This window comes from Myotis yumanensis, unplaced genomic scaffold (genome assembly GCF_028538775.1).
Source record: "Myotis yumanensis isolate MYYU_CA2020_CCGP unplaced genomic scaffold, mMyoYum1.0.hap1 SCAF_3, whole genome shotgun sequence".
NCBI lineage: Eukaryota > Metazoa > Chordata > Mammalia > Chiroptera > Vespertilionidae > Myotis > Myotis yumanensis.
In genome coordinates, this window is record NW_027223754.1 from 117,617,041 (window position 1) to 117,639,460 (window position 22,420).

Below are 22,420 nucleotides of genomic sequence, written 5' to 3' on the forward strand. Positions count from 1 at the left end.
TAAACCCAAATTCCAGGAACCAATAGGCCTAGGCTGTGGAAATGAATAAAACCATGGATGTAGAAGGTGCCTGCATGACAATGGCAGAAGCCCCTCATTTTACCTTCAAAGAAACTAATGTGCGGAGAGCTTCTGAAGACATGGCCACTTAGCTCTGGGCTATAGAACAGCCCCCTATCTAGAGGCTTTTAGAGCTTGACACTGTTTCCTTCACTCCATCTCCCCACACTGTTCTCTAAACCTGGAGCACTACATCCACAACTCTGACCACCTTTGTCTCCACCGTCTCCACTCTCATGTCCCTTTAACCACCATCAGTTTCCAGGGATACCATAACTAACCATAAATGGAGTGGCTGAAAACGACAGAAAATTATTCTCTCAGTTCTTGGAGCTAGAATTCAAAGTGTCAGCAGGGCCAGGCACCCTCTGAAACCTGTGGAGGAGAACACTTCCCAACCCCCTCCTACCACTGGTGGGTAGGCAGCAATTCGTTGGCTAGCAGCTGCTGCTGACTCCAATCGCTGCCATTGCATTGTCTCTGTGTGTATGCATCTCTTCTTTTCTTATAAGGATGCCAGTCATTGCACAGGCCCCACCCCTCTCCAGCATGACCTCATCTTAACCAATTACATGTACAATGACCCCACTTACAAATAAGGTCACATTCTAAGGCCCTGGAAGTCAGGGCTTCAATATATTTTTATGGGGGACACAATTCAACCCATAAAAGCCACACAATTAGTACAGTCATGCCCAAGGACCTACAGCATTGGATTTCCTTCCCTTCCCTCTCACTGAATTTCTACCACCCCTTCAACACTCCCTGCCTTGTTTTCAAAATGTGTTTTGTTCCATAAGCCACTAATAACTCACTCCCAGGACTTTCTCAGCTTGACTTACCTCCCCAAACTACCCTTTCTACTTCATGGATACTGATATTGTCCTAATTCCCTTGACCTTCTGTTATTTCTATTTTTCCTGATCCACAATCAACAATCTATATTCCCAACTCACATTCTCAATCTACAGAGCATAAAAGGAGAAAGACATTAACAATATCAGCTGGTCTCATTTATATTACTTGACCTGGAACGAGCCCAGGATGGTGGTGACCTGGACCCAGCCCTCTCCTGTTCTTCCTTCATGATGACCACCTCAGTTTCAGAACATTTATTCTTTCAAAAGAATATTTATAAGTACTTACTATATGCTACTAGGCATTTAAATTATGTTCAAGATTCAATGGCACACAAGATTAATGTAATGCCTCCATCCCAGAATTAAGAGTATATCAGGAATATGAACAAGTAAACATGCAGGACTATGTGTGGTAAATACTATGATTCGGGCAGATAAGGTAGCTACAAATGCACTGAGGGAGAACTAACTCCAAAGGAAGTTAAATTGTAATATCTCCCCCAAGAGTCAGTCCCAGGACTTCTAACTTACACTTCTGCCTGTGTGATAATCAATTTCAAATCTTCAACACTACTTCTGGTGATTGGCACCCCATTCCAGCCTCAACTTTTCTTTTGTGTATACAGCTAGATTTCCTCTTGCCATTTTCTAGCAAGGCATTCCAGTAGTACTTGGAATTCAGTAAGTCCAGGACAAGGGCCACCCCCCCAATTTTTAGTCTTTCCCTATAATAGTCCTCTCAGTTAATTTACCACCAGGCTCTCAGTCATTCAAACTCAGAATCCTGGTATCTTTTTCGGTCCTCTTTCATTCCACTGCCTTCCTCTCATTCCTTAACTGGCTTTCAAGTGTAATTTTTTAAATTCTTACTAGAAAACTTTTTTCTCTATTGTCTTTTTCCACTAACACAGCTTTGATTCATATTCTCATTAATTCATTATGATTATTGTAAAGACATCATCACCAGGTTATCTTTCCTCAAATCTCTACGCACTGCATTCCAACTCACAAATTACTTGCATTTTTATAGCATGTTACAGCTTATAAAATGCTTTCCCTCAAATCACTTTTCATCCTCACATCAGCCATAGTGACTGGTAGAATAAGAATTAGTCTCCTCATTTTATGAAGAGGAAATGGCCTGAGAGGTTAAGTGATGTGCCCAAGGTCACAGAACAAGCGCTAACAAAGCAGCTATTCAAAACCAGGTCTGATTTCAAATGCAGAGCTCCATAGCCACCCTGAGGCGAGTTATCTTCCCAAAGAACATTTCTGATTCCAAGTCTCTGCATAGAGCATGCACTCCAAAGCCAGCCACGACCTGGGAGACATCTTCCGGAGTGGCTACAGCAAGGCTCACCTTTGTCCAGTTCCACCAGTCCTGCCCTCCAGCCTCAGAAGAACCCCACCTACAGGAGCTGCTCTCAGGCCGAGGCAATTCTGGAAGGGCCGTGCCAGAGACTGAGCCAGCAAGGTTTACTTTAGCACCTTGGCTCTTGGTAATTCAATAAACTCAGCAGTTCCCCAGTGGGATGTTTTCCCCCCATAAACTCATCTATACTCCTGGCCACATCTTTCATCTGCTGCCAGCCCAGTGACTAAGTGCCTCTACCTTTCTCCCCAACCGCCTTCATTCATTGCGGAAATGACCATCGTAGGCATGGAAATCTGTTTAGCACCTTACTCCAAGAGTACTCAGTTTGGTGAGCCTAATCTTCCCCGTACATACAGGCAACAAATTTTTAATGGCAATCCATTAATCAAGTGCTTTGCAGGTACTAGGGACACAAAATTGAAAGCCTGTGTTTCTATTTTCCTATCCACTGCATCCTATCGATCTTGAACTTCTCAAATTCCTGCATTATGGCCATCATTAAAATTTAGACTTTCTCTAATCATATCACTTGCCTCATAGCCCTCTATAATATCTTATCTGTCTTTCAGGCTCTTCCTCTCTCATTTGCATCAGATTATCATGGTACTCCTCCCAGAATATTTGGACTGCTAATTCTCCCATCACCATTCCTCTTCCCTTGGAAGTACACATTATACACTAACACCCTTGTTCCCATCTTCTTTGCAATTATTGAATCAACTCTTTCATGTTTTTTTTGAAGACAGAGGACATTAAAGATGGTTGAATTAGACAATAGGCTGAAGACCATGAGAAGACACTTTCTTATATAAAATCCTAACAGAGAATATAGGTCATCTGTTTCTCTCCTGTTGCCTCTTATACTTCCCCAAGCCAAGCTTCTCTATTCTTCTCAAACTGATCTTCACATTCACACATTTTCCCAGAACCATCTTCTACTGCCTTCTGCCTATTGGGGCACCATCCATTCTTTAAAAAAATAAAAATGAAATGCTTCTCCTCTTCCATCAACTCTCTCATGAGCTACAGCATACAGGTTTTTTTGACCAACTTCTAATAAATTATATTTAATCTTTACAGACAGCAAGATTTTAAGAGGCTTAGAAGCCAGACTAAGGAGTTACATTTAAAATCTTAAAAAATATGAAACTGTTATGAGTGTGAGTTAAGCATTGTCCAATAGAACAGTCTGTGATTATAAAAAAAAGTTTTGTACTGTTCACATTTGTCTACTGAGCACTTGAAATACGTCTAGTGCAACCAAAGAACAAAAATTTTAATTGCCATTGTAGTTATCAGATTTCAAGATTAATTTGATGCCATGATCATTATCACATTTCCCAAAATATTAAAATGAAAAACTACTTAATAAAATGTGTCACTTTCACATGGTTACCAGCATTTCAAAAACCATTGGAGGCATTTCCCAAGGTACTTCTCTGCAACTGGCCCGATGTGGTTCTTGTCTGTCCTGTTCTACAACTCATCTATTGACGAGGATTGCTTTCAACACCATAAATATGTAAACAAGAGAAGGATGCTCTCTGGAAAGGAAGAATATTTTAAGCATTTCAAGATTGACAACTGCAGAGCAGCAGCCTCAGATAAATTCAACTTGGTTCCTGCTTAGCCACTATTAAGAACCAGGATGCAAATCCTAAGGACAAAGCTGACACAACAGACATGTACATCACTACCATTCCCAAAATTCTGTCCTGCTCTGTCCACTTTATCACTCATGGAAACCATGTCTACTTCATACGTACACCATCTTTATAAAACCTGAAGCTAACTATCTGGAAAAGGTACACTCAGGGGAGCAATTTGAAATTAGGGACAAAGGGAATGAGAAAAAGCATCACACCCATTTGGTTCCACAATAATCCTATGAAAATAGAGAAGTAAAGAGAAAAGAGAACAACTAAAGGGTCTATGACTGCCTTGTATTCATTTGGTGATTGCAGTTTACTTTTAAACTATTCAGAAGAATTACCAGTGAATCTGATATGTTCGAAAGCTCACCAGGGAAATGATCTTCTGGAGGCAAGTGGGAAATAATTTAGACACAGTTTACGCCTACAAGCAACTACTCACTTCACCACTCCTTCCAATTCTATATTCTTTGCAATTACAGTCATTTTGTCATTTTGAAAAATTATTCATTTCACTTTCTTAATGTCCAAGAAATGTACTACTGAGAGGACTTGGGGGTGGGGAGAATGTGCCAAAGAACACACCTTCTCAGGAAGTTTCAATCTCATTTTGCTCTCCAAGTCTGACAGGAGCTTTATACGCTTTAGAGAAAGAAGGAGTAAAAAGCTCAAGTCTGTTGCTGGGACTGTGAAGAGACAAATATGCCACCTCCTCAAAGAGACAGAAATGAGAGGGCATCCCTGGCAGGGAGCCCATTCTACCCTTCTCATGCTGAAAAATATGACATTTAAACACCAATTTGAGACCAGTTTGAGACCTAATGTCTAGATGCAGAGGTCTCAAACTGACTCGAACATAATATTGGAGGAGATATAATTTATAAAAATACCTAATTTGCATGCTTAATCCCATGCATGGCCAAAGGGAGCTGGGGGGAGCAGTTTAGAGAGTCTGCCCTAGGTCTTCATAGACAGATATAGTTTCTTGGGGTTGCACATCTTAACCTTCAAAAGGAACCCTGGAAAGATGCCATGAATGGATTAATTTGTTCAGGCTAACCTACAAAGGGACATGGGTCTGGTGGCTTCTCTGAATACAGACACATTACTTTGGGCAGACAATGAAGACCCTTGGATGTCTGGGTTTTCACTTAAGACATCAACACCATAAGAATGTCTAAACCATTTCCAAGATTCACTCTATGGCAGGGTATGGCCTTGATGGAGCCAAGACCAAACGGATTTCTCAATTGCAATCAAACTCCTGAGTTTCTTCTGTGGAACCACAAAAAAAATCATATGTTTAAAACATAAGCTTAATGATGTCAAAGCAACATATAAACTATATAATTTTCACTGAACGTTCTGTACCAACTTTATTTTTTTTTACCCTAAAATTGTTTTTGCTTTTGGTTTTCTTCTGTTCCTATATGAAACCAAGTATAATTAGGATCACATAAGCCAATAAATACACCTTTTGAGTTACAGGGTTGTTGTTTTATTTTATAAATTAGTTCAATAGCCATTTTTCTTTCTTTTTTCAAACTCCATTGTTGTGAATCATCTTTTACCAGACTAAACCTGCTCACTGTTTTGATGGGTCAGATGGAAAATTATGATTAAATTTGTGTCTAGGGTAAAAGAGCAAGCTTATTAGAGAAACAAAGCAGGGTAGACAGGGAATAATAAATGCCAATTTGTAAAATATCATGAAATTAAACTAAATTAGTCAATAAGGTTGCATGCCTTTCAGCACTGCATTTGTTAAAGTATTTTCCTTTACTTCTATTCCTATAATTACATCGGTATTATCCATGACAGGATTAAAGTAATGATACTCAATTTCCTGTGGTAGGTAGAAATCAGTCATTGCTTTATAGTCATAGAAATTGGTCTCATTTGCCACATCATGGGAAATCTTGTAAGCCATCCAGAATCTCTGTGAAGCTAAACAAAAACTATCAAATAGAATCCCATATAAATTTATAGAATGCCATAGTGCTCACTGGTAATAATTTCTGTAGGACTTTGCTAAGAGTGCAATCTGAAAGCCACAGAAACAACTAGAGGTAGAGAAGAAGGAATCCTGTCCCTCTCCCTCTCTTTCCTCTTCTGTCTTGGTAGGAAAGAGGAAAGAGTTGAATGAAAAGATGGTCTTAACTTGAAAATTCTGTGATTTTTCAATGAAAAGCACTTTTCATATTTTCATTCCAAAAAAGGAAGCTAAAGAGATTATTTTCAGGGAATACTGACCATAAAACTACCAGATGCACAAATTTTTGTCTCTGTACTGCTCCTTTTGTCTTTTCTACTAATGCCTTATATTAGTCACATTTCCCAGTCTCCCAGACCACCGAAGCCTGTCTACTCCCACTCTGTAATTGCCTTCTTCATTCTCTGTGACCCAGGCTCTTCTGGTCTCAAATAAGCATGTTTAGAGTCTTAAAATGTTATAATGGCTATCATATGCAAAGGAAATTAGATTGAATATCTAAGTCCAAAAAGGCAGAACTGGGACCTTATTGGTACAGATTTTGACCTGTCCTAGGGTCAAATTCATCTCTACTCAAAGAGGATTAAAGCCAGTGCCCAGCAAACAGTAGGTACAGTATCAGATATACTACTGATTTAATGAATTTAGAGAATAAAGAAAATAGATCTGGGCCACAATTGGGAGTTTAGAACTGTGGAAAATTTAGTGCCTTAATTTTGTAAGAAAGAAGGCACAGACTTTAAAAATGAATTCCTTGTAGTTTTGGATTTAGCTCCCCCTATCAAGTGTGTTAGAAAGAATATCTTCTGACCCCTAATTCCAAAGAGAAACCGAAAGACTCTGCTGGCATAGCAACACACTGAGGTGATGCTATGAGAGGCATCCAGTACTTCAGAAAAAAGGTTATGATGCTACAATCTGAAAAAATGAAAGACTAAGTTATCTTCTCTAGGGGTCTTTTAAGGACAAGCTGAAATGGAATCAGAATATCCTTGGGCATCTTGTAATACTCCTCTAGAAAAAAGCTAGCCAAGACAAAAAAGCATGCAAAGAGATGGGCAAAGAAAGGGATGAGAGACAGACAGACAGGCAGATCCTAACTCCAAGTTGGCACCCATCCAAGGTGGATGGCATGGCTTACAAAGTCCTCTATTAGACAGAACTGTACCCTCCTCCTTGGTACCTTTCCAGAGGCTGCAGGCATAGCTGAGGCAAGACATAAAATAAAACTGTAAATAGGAAATGAAGTAAATAAACTTTCCAGAAATTAAGTTGCAAGGAAGCACCATGATTTCACATACGGGCCAAGCCTCCTGTGCTGGGAACCCACTATAAGGTGGAAAACTATCAAGCTATGGTTCCAGGTAAAAAATAATACATCTAAGCACATAACTGGACTGCAAGAAAATCTGTAAATTTCTAATTAAGGTGTCAAAAGGAATATCCTCTAAAACACGCGGTGTTGCTCCCTGCTTTTCCCCAGGAAGTCTAAGGAAACCAAGCTAAGGGAGTTCCCAGTCAGGCCCAGCAAAGTTGTTTAAGATTGTACTTGTGTTGCTGTATTGATTTGATAGCTGAAAAATGGTGAAACATTATGCTGAGAACTAGAGTCCCAGTGCACAACATTTGGCAAGCCTGCTCCCTCTGGCAGTCCAGGACCCCTCAGGGGATGTCCGCCTGCTGCAGAGGCAGGAGAGGCTCCCACCACCACTGTGCTCGCCAGCCATTGAGCCCGACTTCTGGCTGAGCGGCGCTCCCCCTGTGAGAGCGCACTGACCACCAGGGGGCAGCTCCTGTGTTGAGCATCTGCCCCCTGGTGGTCAGTGCACATCATAGCGACCCATCGTTCCAAAGTTCAGTAGATTTGCATATTAGAGTTTTATTATATAGGATAGTTTTCACTTTGTGTAGCTAAACCTAATTACTCATTTATTTTGCAAATATTAGTAAACATCTCAGACAGGAGGGCACTGTGCCAAGAAATTCAGAGAATGTAAAGTGAGCCAATGTGTGCCATCCACATAAAGTCTAAGAGAAGAGATAGAATATGTACCAAAAATATCTATAATACAAGGCACTACAGCATTAAGAGCCAAACAGTAGTAAAGTTAAGTAAAAAGAAGTTTCAGAAATCAAACAAAGAGAGTAGATTTTAACTTTGACAAAGCTATTCTAATCCCTCACAACTAGAAGAACAGACATCTGGGCTAGATTTTGAGGGAGAGGGAGAGGTTGATTGTTGACACAGGAAAAAAAAGTGAGGGAAGGAGAAATTGAAGTGAAAAAAAATTACAAAATGGGGACCCTCGGGTTCCATACCAGAATGGTGACTGGATGCATTTAGCGGGAACAGAGAACAGTCGAGTGGGAACTGGTAGGCAAATAAGACCAGGCTGACTTGTTGAAGTATCTTGAATGTGAGCCACAGAAGTTAGTAAAAAAATTTAAGTCAACAGATCAAAGAAGTGATTTAAAAACATTAGATAGGCAAAAACATTGAACAAACAATGGCAAGGCAAGGGGTACGAGGGATATAGTAACAACACAGGTTAAAGGTCCAGGGAGAGTCGAGTAGGAAATTAACAGCAAGAGGGAAGGAAAAAATCACTTCACTCTGATTCCCTCCACCCGGCTGTGGGGCCTTGACTGCAGGGCAAGAGGCTGCTTAAGCTGATTCCATAACCCCGGGCAGGAAAACACTTCAGGTCCTGAAAGGCTGCTTGAATAACATCACGTTTAGTTGAAAATATTACTATTCAGATTTGTATAACGGAAACATATCTTCCTTCAAAAAGTAATTACCCACCCCTATTAGAATGTCCCAAATCCAGAACACTGACAACATCAAATATAGGTGAGGGTTTTATGCAACAGAAACTCTCATTCATTGCTGGTGGAAATGCAAAATGGTACAGCCAGTTTGTAAGACAGTTTGGCAGTTCCTTACAAAACTAAACATCCTTTTACATATGATCCAGTAATCGAACTCCTGTGTATTTACCCAAAGGAACTGAAAAGTTACGTCCACACAAAAACCTGCACACAGATGTTTATAGCAGCTTTATTTATAACTGCCAAAACTTAGAAGCAACCAGTAAGTGAACGGATAAATAAACTGTGGTACATCTAGACAATGGAATATTATTCAGTGATATGGGTTATCAGTCATGAAAAGACACAGAGGAACCTTAAATGCATATTAATTACTAAGTGAAAGAAGCCAATCTGAAAAATTACATACTATATGATTCCAACTGTACGACTCTGGAAAAGGCAAAACTATGGAGACAATACAAACATCAGTGTTTTCCAGGGGTTGGAGGGAGGGAGAACCTTATTCTTAAAGTACTGTACTTGTGCATTTTGACCTCTCTGGTGGTTCCCTGAGGAATTGGTACACAGGATAACCTTTGTTTTGCCCCTACTTCCGTGGGCTGGAGTGGCTTTCCATGTAGTGATGATATCTGTTGGGCAACAGATATACATTCCCCATGCCCACCTGGGGCAAGAGACAGTGGATGAGCAAGCAATAGAAAGACCCAAAGCCTGGGAAGCAAGACGCTAAGGAGGAGTTTTCTTGAAGAAATAGGGCTTGGGATGGCCACCACATATACTGTGAAAGCTAGAGTGCAATGTGCATGTCCAGAACTGACACATGCTCAAAAAAGACCTGAGAGAACCCTAGGCTTGTGTCTCTGGTAATTTTGTCAACTCTGCACAAACAAGAGGTAAGGCTAAAGCAGTTGTAGGTGACCTAGATTCACAGCTAATCTATGAAAATGGAAAAATTTTTTTTTTTTCTCTTTAGGTCCAGACATTTAAGGAAATATCTGTCAGATCACTGGATGACCACTGAGAAAACAGAACAGAGACTTCAATAACTACATATTAACAGAAGAGAGACTTTAGTAAGAACACATGACAAGGAATGTAGACTTTGCAAAAATAGACTGGAAAAGTCACTAAACAAATGGCGGCCCTCAACTGTCAACAACAAACCTAGTTAGGGAGAAAATCTGATTTGAGTTATCACATTATCATATTTTAAAAAACCAGTTTTCAATAATAACAACAAAATTTACAAAGAGGCCCTGGCCAGGTGTCTCATTTGCTTGGAGTGTCATCCCGTACACCAAAAGTTTGCAGGTTCAATTCCTGGTCAGGGCACATCTAAGTTTCAGGTCGATCCCTGGTTGAGGTGTGTATGGGAGGTGACAGATTGATGTTTCTCACATTGATGTTTCTTTCTCTCTTTTTCTCTCCTCCTTCCTCTCTCTCTAAAATCAATAAACATATCCTCATGCGAGGATTTAAAAAATTACAAAGCATACAAAGAAAGAAGAAAGTATGTCCCATTCACAGGAAAAAAAAAATTAATTGAAAGGAATCATCCCTGAGGAAGCTCAAACATTGGACTTCTAGGTAAAAATTTTAAAGTAAATGACTTAAATATGTTCAAAGAGCTAAAGGAAACATGGACAAATAAGTAGAGGAAATTAGGAAAATTATGTATGACAAAATGGAAAATATCAGGAAAGAGATAGAAATTATAAAAAGGAACCAAATGGAAAGTTTGGAGCTGAAAAGTATAATAGCTGAAATTTAAAAATTCACTTGGAAGGGTTTAACAGAAGATTTAAACAAGTGGGGAAAAGTTTCAGCAAATTAAAAATAGGACAGTTGAAATTACACAGACTGAGAAGCAGAAAGAAAAAAGGATGAATAAAAATAAACAGAGCCAGGGGGACCTATAGGATACCATCAAGCATAACGACATAAGTATATGGGAATCTCAGTGGGAAAAGAAAAGGATAAAGAGGCAGAAGAAATATTTGAAGAAATAATGGCTGAAAAATCCCAAATTTGATAAAAGACATATATCTATATTTCCATAAAGCTCAGCAAAGTCCAAGCACTATAAATTCGAAGACATCTACACGCATTATAACCAAACTGTCAAAAGACAGAGAATCTTGAAAACAGCAAGACAGAGCAAATCATCATGTCTAAGGGATCTTCAATAAAATTAACTGCCAACTTTTCACTGGAAATCATGAATGGCAGAAGCAGTAGGATTAAATATTTAGAGTGCTGAGAGGAAAAAAACCTGACATCCAAAATCTTACATTCGGCAAAACTCCCATATAAAATGAAGGAAAAATGAAGACATTCCCAGATAACCAAAATATGAATTCATCACTAAACCTGCCTTACCTATAAGAAATACTAAAGAGAAAGGCTTCAGGTTGAAATGAAAGGACACCTGATAGTAATTTGAAGCAATACAAATAAATAAAGAACTCCTGTAAAGGTACCTTTGTAGGTAAATACAAAATCCAGTGTTACCCTATTTTTGATTTGACATTTCTCTTTTGAGTTCTATATGATTTAAAAGAAAAATGCATAAAGCAATAATTATAAATCTATGTTAACCAGCACACAATGTCTAAAAATAAAATTTGTGAGAATAACAAAATAAAGGGGTACAGAGCTATATAGGAGCAGATTTATAGATGCTATTAAAGCTAAATTGGCATCTATTCAAACTACATTGTTATAAATTTATGATGTTAATTGTAATCCTCGTGGTAATCACTAAGTAAATAAAAAATACACAGAAAAAGAAGTGAGGAATGTTTTAGTCTGTTCCGGGTACTATAACAAAATGGCAAATAAAGAGCTTATAAACAACAGAAAGTTACTTCTCATAGCTCTAGAGACCAGAAGTCTAAGAATTTGGGTTGCAGTCTTCTCATTGTATCCTCACATGGCTAGGGGCTAGGGAGCTTTTGGGGGCCTCTTTGATAAAAGTACTAATCCCATCATGAGGGCTCCACCCTCATGACCTAATCACTGCTCAAAGGCCCCACCTCCTAATATCATCACTTTGGGGAGCATTTCAATATATAAATTGAGGTAAAGGGGGAAACAATCATTCAGACCATAGCAAGGAGTGATATTGTTATAATTAGCTAGTTATTAATAACAGAAAAGGAGAAAAGGGAAGGCCAGACATTATAGGCATGTCATTTGGCACCTTCACCAAGAAGTTGTATTTGCACTCCCCAGGGAACCACCAGTCTATTCCCTGCAAATCACTGGTGGAAGGGATCCAACAAAGGGAAGATAGACGCATGCCCTGTAAAGTTGGGATGACGTAGGGAAGGCACTTGCCTATCAATCACACCTGGGAATAGAGATCACTGGCCAGAATGGGTGTGGTCACTGCAAGCATGCGGAAAATTGGGAATACATAACCTCCTAAAGTCCTGTTCACTCTTTTGTTCCTCCTGGTGCACTCTCTTGGCTCATTTGCATTCATCCCTATGGCCCACAGCCATGCAAACCCCCACATGCAATGGACTGATGAGCAGCAGGGAACATAAGCTAAGGTAGTCTGATGCTGTACATGACTCGGCTGCAACATGGAACAGGAACTCTGGACACTGGCTCTAATTTTAGCTCTACTGAAGCCCCAACTATACTTCTATGACCAGAGTAAGGGACATGGGACTTTGGAAACCCAGGGGGGTAATTCCACAGAAATAAAGCTTTCTACTATATCTCATCCTCCTGTGCAAGTCTCAAAAAATTCTTTTTCTTGGGGTATTTCAAGAAGTCTACTCCCAGGAGCAACCAGAAGAGATGAGGCCCTCTCTCCTCCATTAACTGGAGGGGGTCAAAAGGTACGCTCATAAAATATCAGGTGCAAAAGAAGGCTGGTAAGTGAAAGAAGCCAAACATAAAAAATTACACATTATATGCACTCACAGAAAGAGAAACAAACAAAAAACAATCCCATTTACCATTGCACCAAAAAAAATTAAGATACCCAGGAATAAACTAAGGAGGTAAAAGACCTGTACTAAGAAAACAACAGGACATTGAAAAAAGAGATAGAGAAAGACAAAAACAAATGGAAGAATATACTGTGCTCATTGATTGGTAGAATCAACATCATTAAAATGTCCATACTACCCAAAGCAATCTACAGATTTAATGCAATCCCCATTAAAATACCAACATATTTCACAGACCTAAAACAAACTCTCCAAAAATTCATCTGGAATTAAAAAAAAAAAAAAAGACCCCGAATAGCTGCAGCAATCTTGAGGAAGAAGAACAAAGTTGGAGGGATCACAATACCAGCTATATTACAAAGCCACTGTTTTCAAAGCTGCCTGGTACTGGCATAATAACAGACATATAGGCCAACTAGAGGCCCAGTACACAAAAATTTGTGCACTGGGGGCGGGGGGGAGTCCCTCAGCCCAGCCTGTGCCCTCTCGCAGTCTAGGACCCCTCAGGGGATGTCCACCTGCTGGCTTGGGCCCACTCCCCCAGGCATTGGGCCTAAGCTGGCAGTCAGACATCCCTCTGGCAGCCCAGGAGCCCTTGGGGGATGTCTACTTGCCAGCGGGGAGCAGGCCTAAGCTGCAGTTGGACATCCTTAGCACTGCTGAGAAGGCGGGAGAGGCTCCCACCACCACCGCTGTACTGGCAGCCATCAGCCTGGCCTGTGGCTGAGCAGAGCTCCCCCTGTGGGAGCTCACTGACCACCAGGGGACAGCTCCTGCATTGAGCGTCTGCCCCCTGGTGTTCAGTGTGTGTCATAGTGACCAGTCATTCTGCTGTTAGGGTCAATTTTCATATTAGCCTTTTATTATTTAGGATAGAGGCCTAGTGCATGGGTTGGGGCTGGCTGGTTAGCCCTGAAGGGTGTCCCGGATCAGGGTGGGGGTCCCGGTGGGGTGCCTGGCCAGTATGGGTGAGGGGCTGAGGGTGGTTTTCAGGCTGGCCACAGCCCCTTCAGGGTGGAGGTTCCTGCTGGGGTGCCTGGCCAGCCTGGGGGAGTGGCTGATGGCTGTTTGCAGGTTGGCCACAGCACCTTTAGTGTGGGGGTCCCTGCTGGGGTGCCTGGCCAGCCTAAGTGAGGGGCTGATGGCTGTTTTCAGGCTGGCCAAGCCCCCCAGCAGGGACCCTCACCCCATGAGGATGTGGCCAGCCTGAGTGAGGGGCTGATGGATGTTTGCAGGCTGGCCACATCCCCTTCAGGGTTGGGGGTACTGCTGGGGTGCCTGGCCAGTCTGGGTGAGGGACTGATGGCTGTTTGCAGGCTGGTCACAGCCCCCAGCCACCCAAGCTCCCAGTGGAGGTTGGCTGGAAGCAAGTATCTGGGATTTATTTACCTTCTATAATTGAAACTTTGTTGCCTTGAGCGGAGGCCACAGCTGGCCAGGGCAGGTGGAAAGTTTGGCTTCCTCCATTGCCGGGGCTACCAAGCCTCCTGCTTGCTCCAGCTCCATGGCTGCCGGCCGCCATCTTGGTTGGGTTAATTTGCATATAGCCGCTCTGATTGGCTGGTGGGCGTGGCTTGGGGCATAGCAGAGGTGTGGTCAATTTGCATGTTTCTCTTTTATTAGAGTAGATGGAACAGAACAGAGAAACCAGAAATTGACCCAAGCCATTATGCTCAATTAATATTTGACAAAGGAGGCAAGAGCATACAATGGAGTCAAGACAGTCTCTTTAGTAAATAGTGTTGGGAAAATTGGACAGATGCATGCAAAAAAAATGAAACTTGACACCAACTTACATAAGACACAAAAATAAACTCAAAATGGATAAAGGACTTAAACGTAAGACAGGAAACCATAAAAATCTTAAAAGAATCCACAGGAGGCAAAATATCAGACATATGTCATAGCAATATCTTTACCAATGGAAACTAAGGAGAAAATAAACAAATGGGACTGCATCAAAATAAAAACCTTCTGCACAGCAAAAGAAACCATCAACAAAACAACAAGAAAGCCCACTGCATGGAAGAACATATTTGCCAATGTTATCTCCGATAAGGGTCTAATCTCCAAAATTTATAGAGAACTCATATATCTTAACAAAAGATAAGCAATCCAATAAAAAAAAATGGGCAAAGGACCTAAAGAGACACTTTTTGAAAGAGGACATATAGAAGGCCAAGAGACTTATGAAAACATGCTCAAAGTCACTAATCATCTAAGAGATGCAAATCAAAATGACAATGAGATACCATCTTACACCTGTCAGAATGGCTATCATCAACAAATCAACAAATGACAAGTGCTGGCGAGGATGTGGAGAAAAAGGAACCCTCGTGCACTGCTGGTGGGAATGCAGACTGGTGGAGCCACTGTGGGGAACAGTATGGAGTTTCCTCAAAAAATGAAAAATGGAACTCCCATTTGACCCAGTAATTCCACTTCTAGGAATATATCCCAAGTAACCAGAAACACCAATCAGAAAGGATATATGCACCCCTATGTTCATAGCAGCACAATTTACAATAGCTAAGATTTGGAAACAGCCTAAGTTCCCATCAGCTGATGAGTGGATTAAAAAACTGTGGTACATCTCCACAATGGAATACTATGCTGCTGTAAAAAATAAAGAACTCTTACCATTTGCAACAGCATGGATGGAACTGGAGAGCATTATGCTAAGTGAAATAAGCCAGTCAGATAAAAATTAATATCACATGATCTCACTCATTTGTGGAATTTAATAAACAACATAAATTGATGAACAAAAATAGATCCAGAGACAGAGAAGCATCGAACAGACAGTCAAACTTCAGAGGAAAGGGGTGGGGAGAGAACAACCAAAGTATTTGTATGCATGCATATAAGCATAACCAACACAGGCACTAGGGGGGTGAAGGCATGTGTGTGTGGGGTGGGGTAGGGTGGCCGGGGAGAGGTCAATGGAGGTAAAAGGATACATATGTAATACTTTAAACAAATAAGAATTTTAAAAAAATAAATAAAAAATTTAAAAAATTACACATTATATGTCCTGGCTGGTGTTACTCAGTGGTTAGAGAGTTGACTGCGGGTTCAATTCCCAGTTAAGGTCATGTACCTGGGTTGCTGGTTCCATCCCCTGCTCTGGTCCAGGGCACATGCGGGAGGCAATCAATTGATATGTTTCTCTCACATCTATGTTTCTCTCTCTCTCTCTTTCTCTCTCTCTTTCTCTCTCTCTCTCTCCCCCTCACCCCTCCCTTCCACTCTCTCTAAAAATTAGTGGGGAAAATATCTTCAGGTGAGGATTAACAACAAAAAATAATCATGTATTATAAATTCCATTTATATGAAATAACCAGAGTGAGTAAATCCATAGATACAGAAGGCAAATTGGTGTTTGCCGAAGCCTGGGGTGCGGAGACAGGAATATGGGGAATGACTGCTTAATGAGCACAGGATTTTATTTTGGAATGGTAAAAATATTTTGGAACTAGACACAGGTGGTGGTTACACAATATTGTGAATGTACTAAACACTGAATTGTTCACTCTGAAATGTTCACTCTAAAATTTTGTGTTATGTGAATTTCACCTCAATGAAAAAAAGTAAGCTAAAAAAAGAGGAAAGACCTCTAATTTTGTTTACATTCTGCTAGTAGTAAAAAGAAAATAACCAAAGCTTATTCCTTATATGAACAGACTGAACAAAATTGTCCTTCTAAAGAAATAAATACCAGAAGTAGTTTTAGAATCATCTCAACCTTGCCTCTACCCATAAAACCTTAATCTATTTGCCAATCCAACTCAAACTTTCATTCCTTTGCCCTATTTTCCCTGAAAGCAAAATTAAAATGAATGTTCATTTGTCATATTGCAGGTTGGTTTCATTAAAAGGCTGAGAGCTTAACAAATATAACAATTAAAAAAGGGAAAAATACTCACTTTTAACCCAACATCTACACTAATAAAAGAGAAACATGGTAATTGGTGTACGACCGCTACCCTTTTCATTGGCTAATCAGTGAGTATATGCAAATTAACTGTCAGCCAAGATGGCGGCCGGCAGCCAGGCACTGAAGTGAGCATGAGGCTTGCTTGCTGCGGACTCCAACATTCCCCGCCTCACTTGCCGGCCTCTCACCTGCAACTCTAAGCAACTATGTACTATGTTGCAAATAAGAAACTAAACAAAACACCAGAAACCAGCTGGACTGAAAGCCAGCGGACCGAAACTTTGTATAGATGTTTTCAGCAGTGAGGCCTCAGAGCTAAAGCAGGCCCAGAATGAAAAAAAAAGAAAAAGAAAACAAGGAGCAGTTGGAAGCTTCAGTCACTTGCTTCCGGAAAACAGCCCTCAGCCCCTCACCCAGACTGGCCAGGCACCCCAGTGGGGACCCCCACCCTGATCCAGGACACGCTTCAGGGCAAACCAGCCGGCCCCTACCCGTGCACCAGGCCTCTATCCTATATAGTAAAAGGGTAATATGCCTCCTGGCACCAGGATCAGCGGAGCAGCGAGGCTCCCGGCACCGGGATCAGCGTGACAGGGGGCAGAGCCCAAACCCCCTGATAGCCCTGCGGCTCTGTGTGTGACAGGGGGCGGGGCCACAACCTCCCTATCCGCCCTACTCTGTTCATGACAGGGGAAGGCGCCCCAACTCCCTGATCAGCCCTGCTCTGTGCCTGATAGGGGGGAGCTCCCCAATCCCCTGATTGCCCTGCGGCTCTGTGTTTGACAGGGTGCAGCACACCAACCCCCTGATCAGCCCTGCTCTGTGTGTGACAGGATGCGGCGCCCCAACCCCCCCGCCCCCTATGGGCCCTGCTCTGTGTGTGACAGGGTAGAGCCATAACCTCTCCATCGGCCCTGCCGCGAGTGTGACAGTGGTGGCGCCCCAACCCCCCTCCACGGGCCTTGCTCTGTGTGTGACAGGGTAGAGCCATAACCTCCCCATTGGCCCTGCCCTGAGTGTGACAAGGTGCAGCTCCCCAACCCCCTGATCCGCCCTGCTCTGTGTGTGACAGGGGGGAGCTCCCCAACCCCCTGATTGACCCTGCTCTGTGAGTGACAGGGTACAGACCCCCAATCCCCCTGATGGGCCCTGCTCTGTGAGTGACAGGGGGCAGTGCCTCAACCCCCTGCTCTGTGAGTGACAGGGGGCAGCGCCCCAACCCCCTGATTGGCCCTGCTCTGTGCGTGACAGGCGGTGGCGCCGCAACCTCCCCATCGACCCTGCCTTGAGTGTGACAGGGGGCGGTGCCCCAACCCCCCCAATCGGCCCTACCCTGAGCGTGACTGAGGGTGGCATCGCAACCTCCAGATCCGCCCTGCTCTGTGCATGACGGGGCGGCGCCCCGACTCCCCAATCGGCCCTGCTCTGAGCCTGTCCAGGGGCTGCACTTAGGGATTGGGCCTGCCCTCTGCCACCCGGGAGCAGGCCTAAGCCAGCAGGTCGTTATCTCCCGAGGGGTCCCAGACTGTGAGAGGGCACAGGCCGGGCTGGGGGACTCCCCTCCCCCCGCCCCCCGGAGTGCACAAATTTTTGTGCACCGGGCCTCTAGTATTCAAATAATTATAATAAACTCAGAGAGTAAAGTTTAATCTGAAGTCATTAATTTAAAAATTAATATTTTCTAAGATTAGACAATTATAATGTTCTAAGGAAGAGCTTCCCATGTAGTTAAAATCTCTATCATACCATGTCAACACTGAAAACACAAAGGCAAACTAGCCTTGCCCTGGGTAAACTTTTATAAGTTTGACGTAGAGTCTTAATGTCCTTCCCACTGGCCAATATAAAGCAAATGAAAGAAACACCAGTCTTAAAACTTCCACCACACATTTTATGACTATATAAGACTTAAAAACCTAGTTCTGGATTAAAGAGCCTAGTCAATGGTAATTGTATGCAACTTCAAAATCCATGATTTCTGGTTTTCATGAATGGATACAGGAGGTATAGACTGGTTCAGATGAAGCCCTTACCTGGTACAGGCACAACTGTGCAAACACAAATTAGTGTTGCTCGAGCCCCATAACCTTGTCCACATTTCACACATGTTGCTATGACCAATGGAAGTATACACTTGATAAAAATAACATATCATCCCAATCCCAACCTATGTATTCTAAAATGCTAAAAAAACAAACAAACAAACAAAAAAAGAATGATCTGTCATGACTTCTAGGTATGTTGACTAATCCTGAAAAGCTGAAAGTTAACTTGCTTCTCAGGAAATAGCTACCCTGCCCTGCAAGGAAACATGCTAGGTTCGCTACACAGCTGCACCTTACTGTGCATGGAGACTCCCACCACCCAGGTCTCTGCTATACGGGGCCTTCATTGTCTCTACTGCCTTGGACATCTGAGCTCTGGAAGAAGTCACGCTGTGCTGCTCCTGGTATCACAGGCTTTGGTTATCTCTGATGCCACATTCTTCATTCACCAACATTCTAGATCAAAGTGTGGATGATCTTGAGTATATGCAACAGATGTCTTCTTAAGTGTCACGCCCCTTGCAGGTAAGGCTCTCTACCATCCAAGAAGGTGAGTTATGTCACATGTTCTCTCAAGGTAAAGGGTGTGTAGTCATTAAATATGCAGAAGAAAATGACTGCCAAGCCTCAGGAAGCCAGAAACTGTGGCAGCAATAAGCGAGTGGACAAACCTTTCCTGTCTCTTTGACGGTATTCTGGTTCTCTCTGGAGGGCTTTGTATATCTTCTTCATCAACTGGTTCCCTCTTCCTACACAGTGTTGGCTTCATGTGGCCGATCATAGCCCAAATGATCCAAACTGCATTTGGCTTTCCAGCTCCAGCAATCACTGCCCTCGGTAGCTGCTCTCTCTGTCTTGAACAGTTTCTGGAACATTCGTTCCCCCCTCAACTCTACTGAGGAATAACTGACAGATGTAAATCTATATATGTAAAGTAAACAACATGGTGAGTTGATATACATATACATTGTGGAATGATTACCAAGATCAGGATAGTTACACATCCATTGCCCCACACAGTTAACTTTTTTCTGTGTGTGTGGTAAGAATGCTTACAACAGTACTACAGGCAGGCCTGGAGACAGACACCTCCTCACAGGAACATGCACAGTGACCACAGCGTCACTAGTAGAGATGTGGGTGGGGAAGGCAATAATAAAAAGCTCAACTATCACTACCATTCTATTTACTAGTAATTTCATATTCCCTCCTAAACCTAATCAATACTTAAGGCATTTTACTCAACATGCAAGAAAGTACATTACTATTTTAATCATTCATCTTCTAACTTCTATAGTTTCTAGTAAAACTTCAGAATTTTTAGAATTGTCTCCCCCCCATCCCCCCCACTTTCTGCTACAGTAACGCCTAAAAGTTACAGGTTTGGTAATGGTTTTAAGTCATCAATGATTAATAGATTCCTATTAAGGAGACCTTCAAAAATGTCTTTGTCCTCAGAAAATGCCAGAATAGAGGCAAAATTCATATTAGTTCTGCATATAATGGGTTGTAATAAAGTCCTATTGCCTATCACTTTACATCACCAAATAATGGGTCTAGAACCATTGTCGGCAAACTGCGGCTCGCGAGCCACATGCAGCTTTTTGGCCCCTTGAGTGTGGCTCTTCCTAAGCCTTAGGAGTACCCTAATTAAGTTAATAACAATGTACCTACCTATATAGTTTAGGTTTAAAAAATTTGTCTCTCAAAAGAAATTTCAATCGTTGTACTGTTGATATTTGGCTCTGTTGACTAATGAGTTTGCCGACCACTGGTCTAGAACAAAGAGAATCTAGTCCTGAAAAAGAAGCTGGTCTGTGATCCTTGAAAAAGAGAATTTCAGATGCAACTCTGGAGGTCTAGGGATAAAAGCCAGTAGCATGATTCATCTTCAGTGAAACATAAAAGAAGATGGATTTTTAGAACACTTGAATATTACAGCTGGTAATGAGGTTAAATTGAGACATTCCTCCTCTAGTTAGTCAATTACTCAATTTTAATTGCAAAGCTGACTTGAAGAGTACCTCTCCCATCTATGAATTTATAAGTGAGACTTGCTCAGTAATGAAATTAAGTTTAATTCAAATCTATGAATACAATGAACTTGAATTAACTCAAAAAAATGAATTAATATTGAGGCAAAAGTCACATTTGCAGCAAATTAACTTTTAGAGGCATTGGGTGAATCTTATTAAACCTACATATTCAGGAGCATCATCAACTTTGGAACTGAATTTGAATCTAGGCTCTGTCATTTACTGTGTGTGATTCTGGCCAAGATACTTATCTCCTCTGAGCCTTGATTTCCTCAACAGCCAAATGGAGCCACACATCCTATGTGGATACCTGTGCATGTTCCCTGGGATGGTTGCTTTATGGCACCCAGCACACAGTGCGGGGTGCCCATCCCCGCACTGCCTTCCTGCTGTTTAAGTGCTCAGTGATTCCTTTTGTATTGGGACTGTTGCCTTCTGTTCACTGACAGGGAGTTTGGAAATGAGCTGGTATCTTCATATAAGGATTTTCTTCTGTATTATGAAGCGATGTTACAAATATTATAGAATACCAGAAGATCCCTTCAGCCCAGACCTAGGTTTCTTTAAGTTTTTCAGGGGCCCTGTCTTAGATCCACCAGCTCAGAGTTTTAAGGGACACTTGCAGCCTAAAGACAGCTGCCCATCAGTCCCCTGATGTGTAAGGTTTGTTTGTTGCCAGGCACTATTTTTTTTCCAGATTAGACTGATCACTAATTCACTTTAGGCCAATGACTGTGAACTTCCCGAAATAACTGTTTCAGATGACAGAGGCTCATTGGTAATTTCCAGTCAAGTTTTTGTTTTCATTCCAAAGAATCTAAAAATTAGTAAGACTTCTCTCCTGTTCAATAAAATTAGGAACAAAATATTCAATAGGCTAAGCTAGAAAACAATAATGTAATTAGGAAGCCAGAATTGCATATAGAGGCAGTCAGCATTTAGGCTTAAATCAATCATGTATTAAGGCTGCAAATTATTTTCCTTTAAAAAATGGGGAACCATCTTGGGGCACCTACAAAACTTGGCTAAGGCCCAGCCAATATAGCTCAGTATTTGAGCATCAATCCATGTACCAAGAGGTCACTGGTTCGATTCCTGGTTAGGGCACATGCTCGGGTTATGGGCTTGATCCCAGGTGGGGGGTGTGCAGGAGGCAGCTGATCAATGTTTCTCTCACATTGATTTTTCTATTTCTTCATCTCTCTCCCTTCCTGTTAAAAAAATCAATAAAAACATCTAAAAAAAAAAAACTTGGCCAAGAATGCAGCCCCCAAAATAACTTCATCTCTGATGCTGTGAGCTTCCTTTGTGCAAACCTCGACCCATTAATCATAGCAAGTAATGATAATCAACATATACAGTTCTTACAATATTCTATATGTTCTTTTTTTCTTTTTATAAATTTCTTTATTGATTAAGTTATTACATATGTGTCCTTATCCCCACATTACCCCCTATCCCCCTCACTCATGCCCTCACCCCCCTGTTGTCTGTGTCCATTGGTTATGTTTATATGCTTGCATATAAATCCTTTGGTTGATCTCTCCCCCTTACCCCCATCCTCCTCTACCTTCCCTCTGAGGCTTGACAGTCTGATCAATGCTTTTAAAGAATGTACATATTTTAACTCACTTTAACCCTCACAAAATCCTAGAAGGTAGG

At 41.7% G+C, this 22,420-nt stretch overlaps 1 protein-coding gene across 2 annotated transcripts in view; it reads right to left on the reverse strand.

Moving 5' to 3' along the window:
- Nucleotides 1-22,420, reverse strand: part of ATP8A2 (ATPase phospholipid transporting 8A2) — a 692,529-nt gene that overhangs the window by 369,420 nt on the left and 300,689 nt on the right. The window lies entirely within an intron of this gene.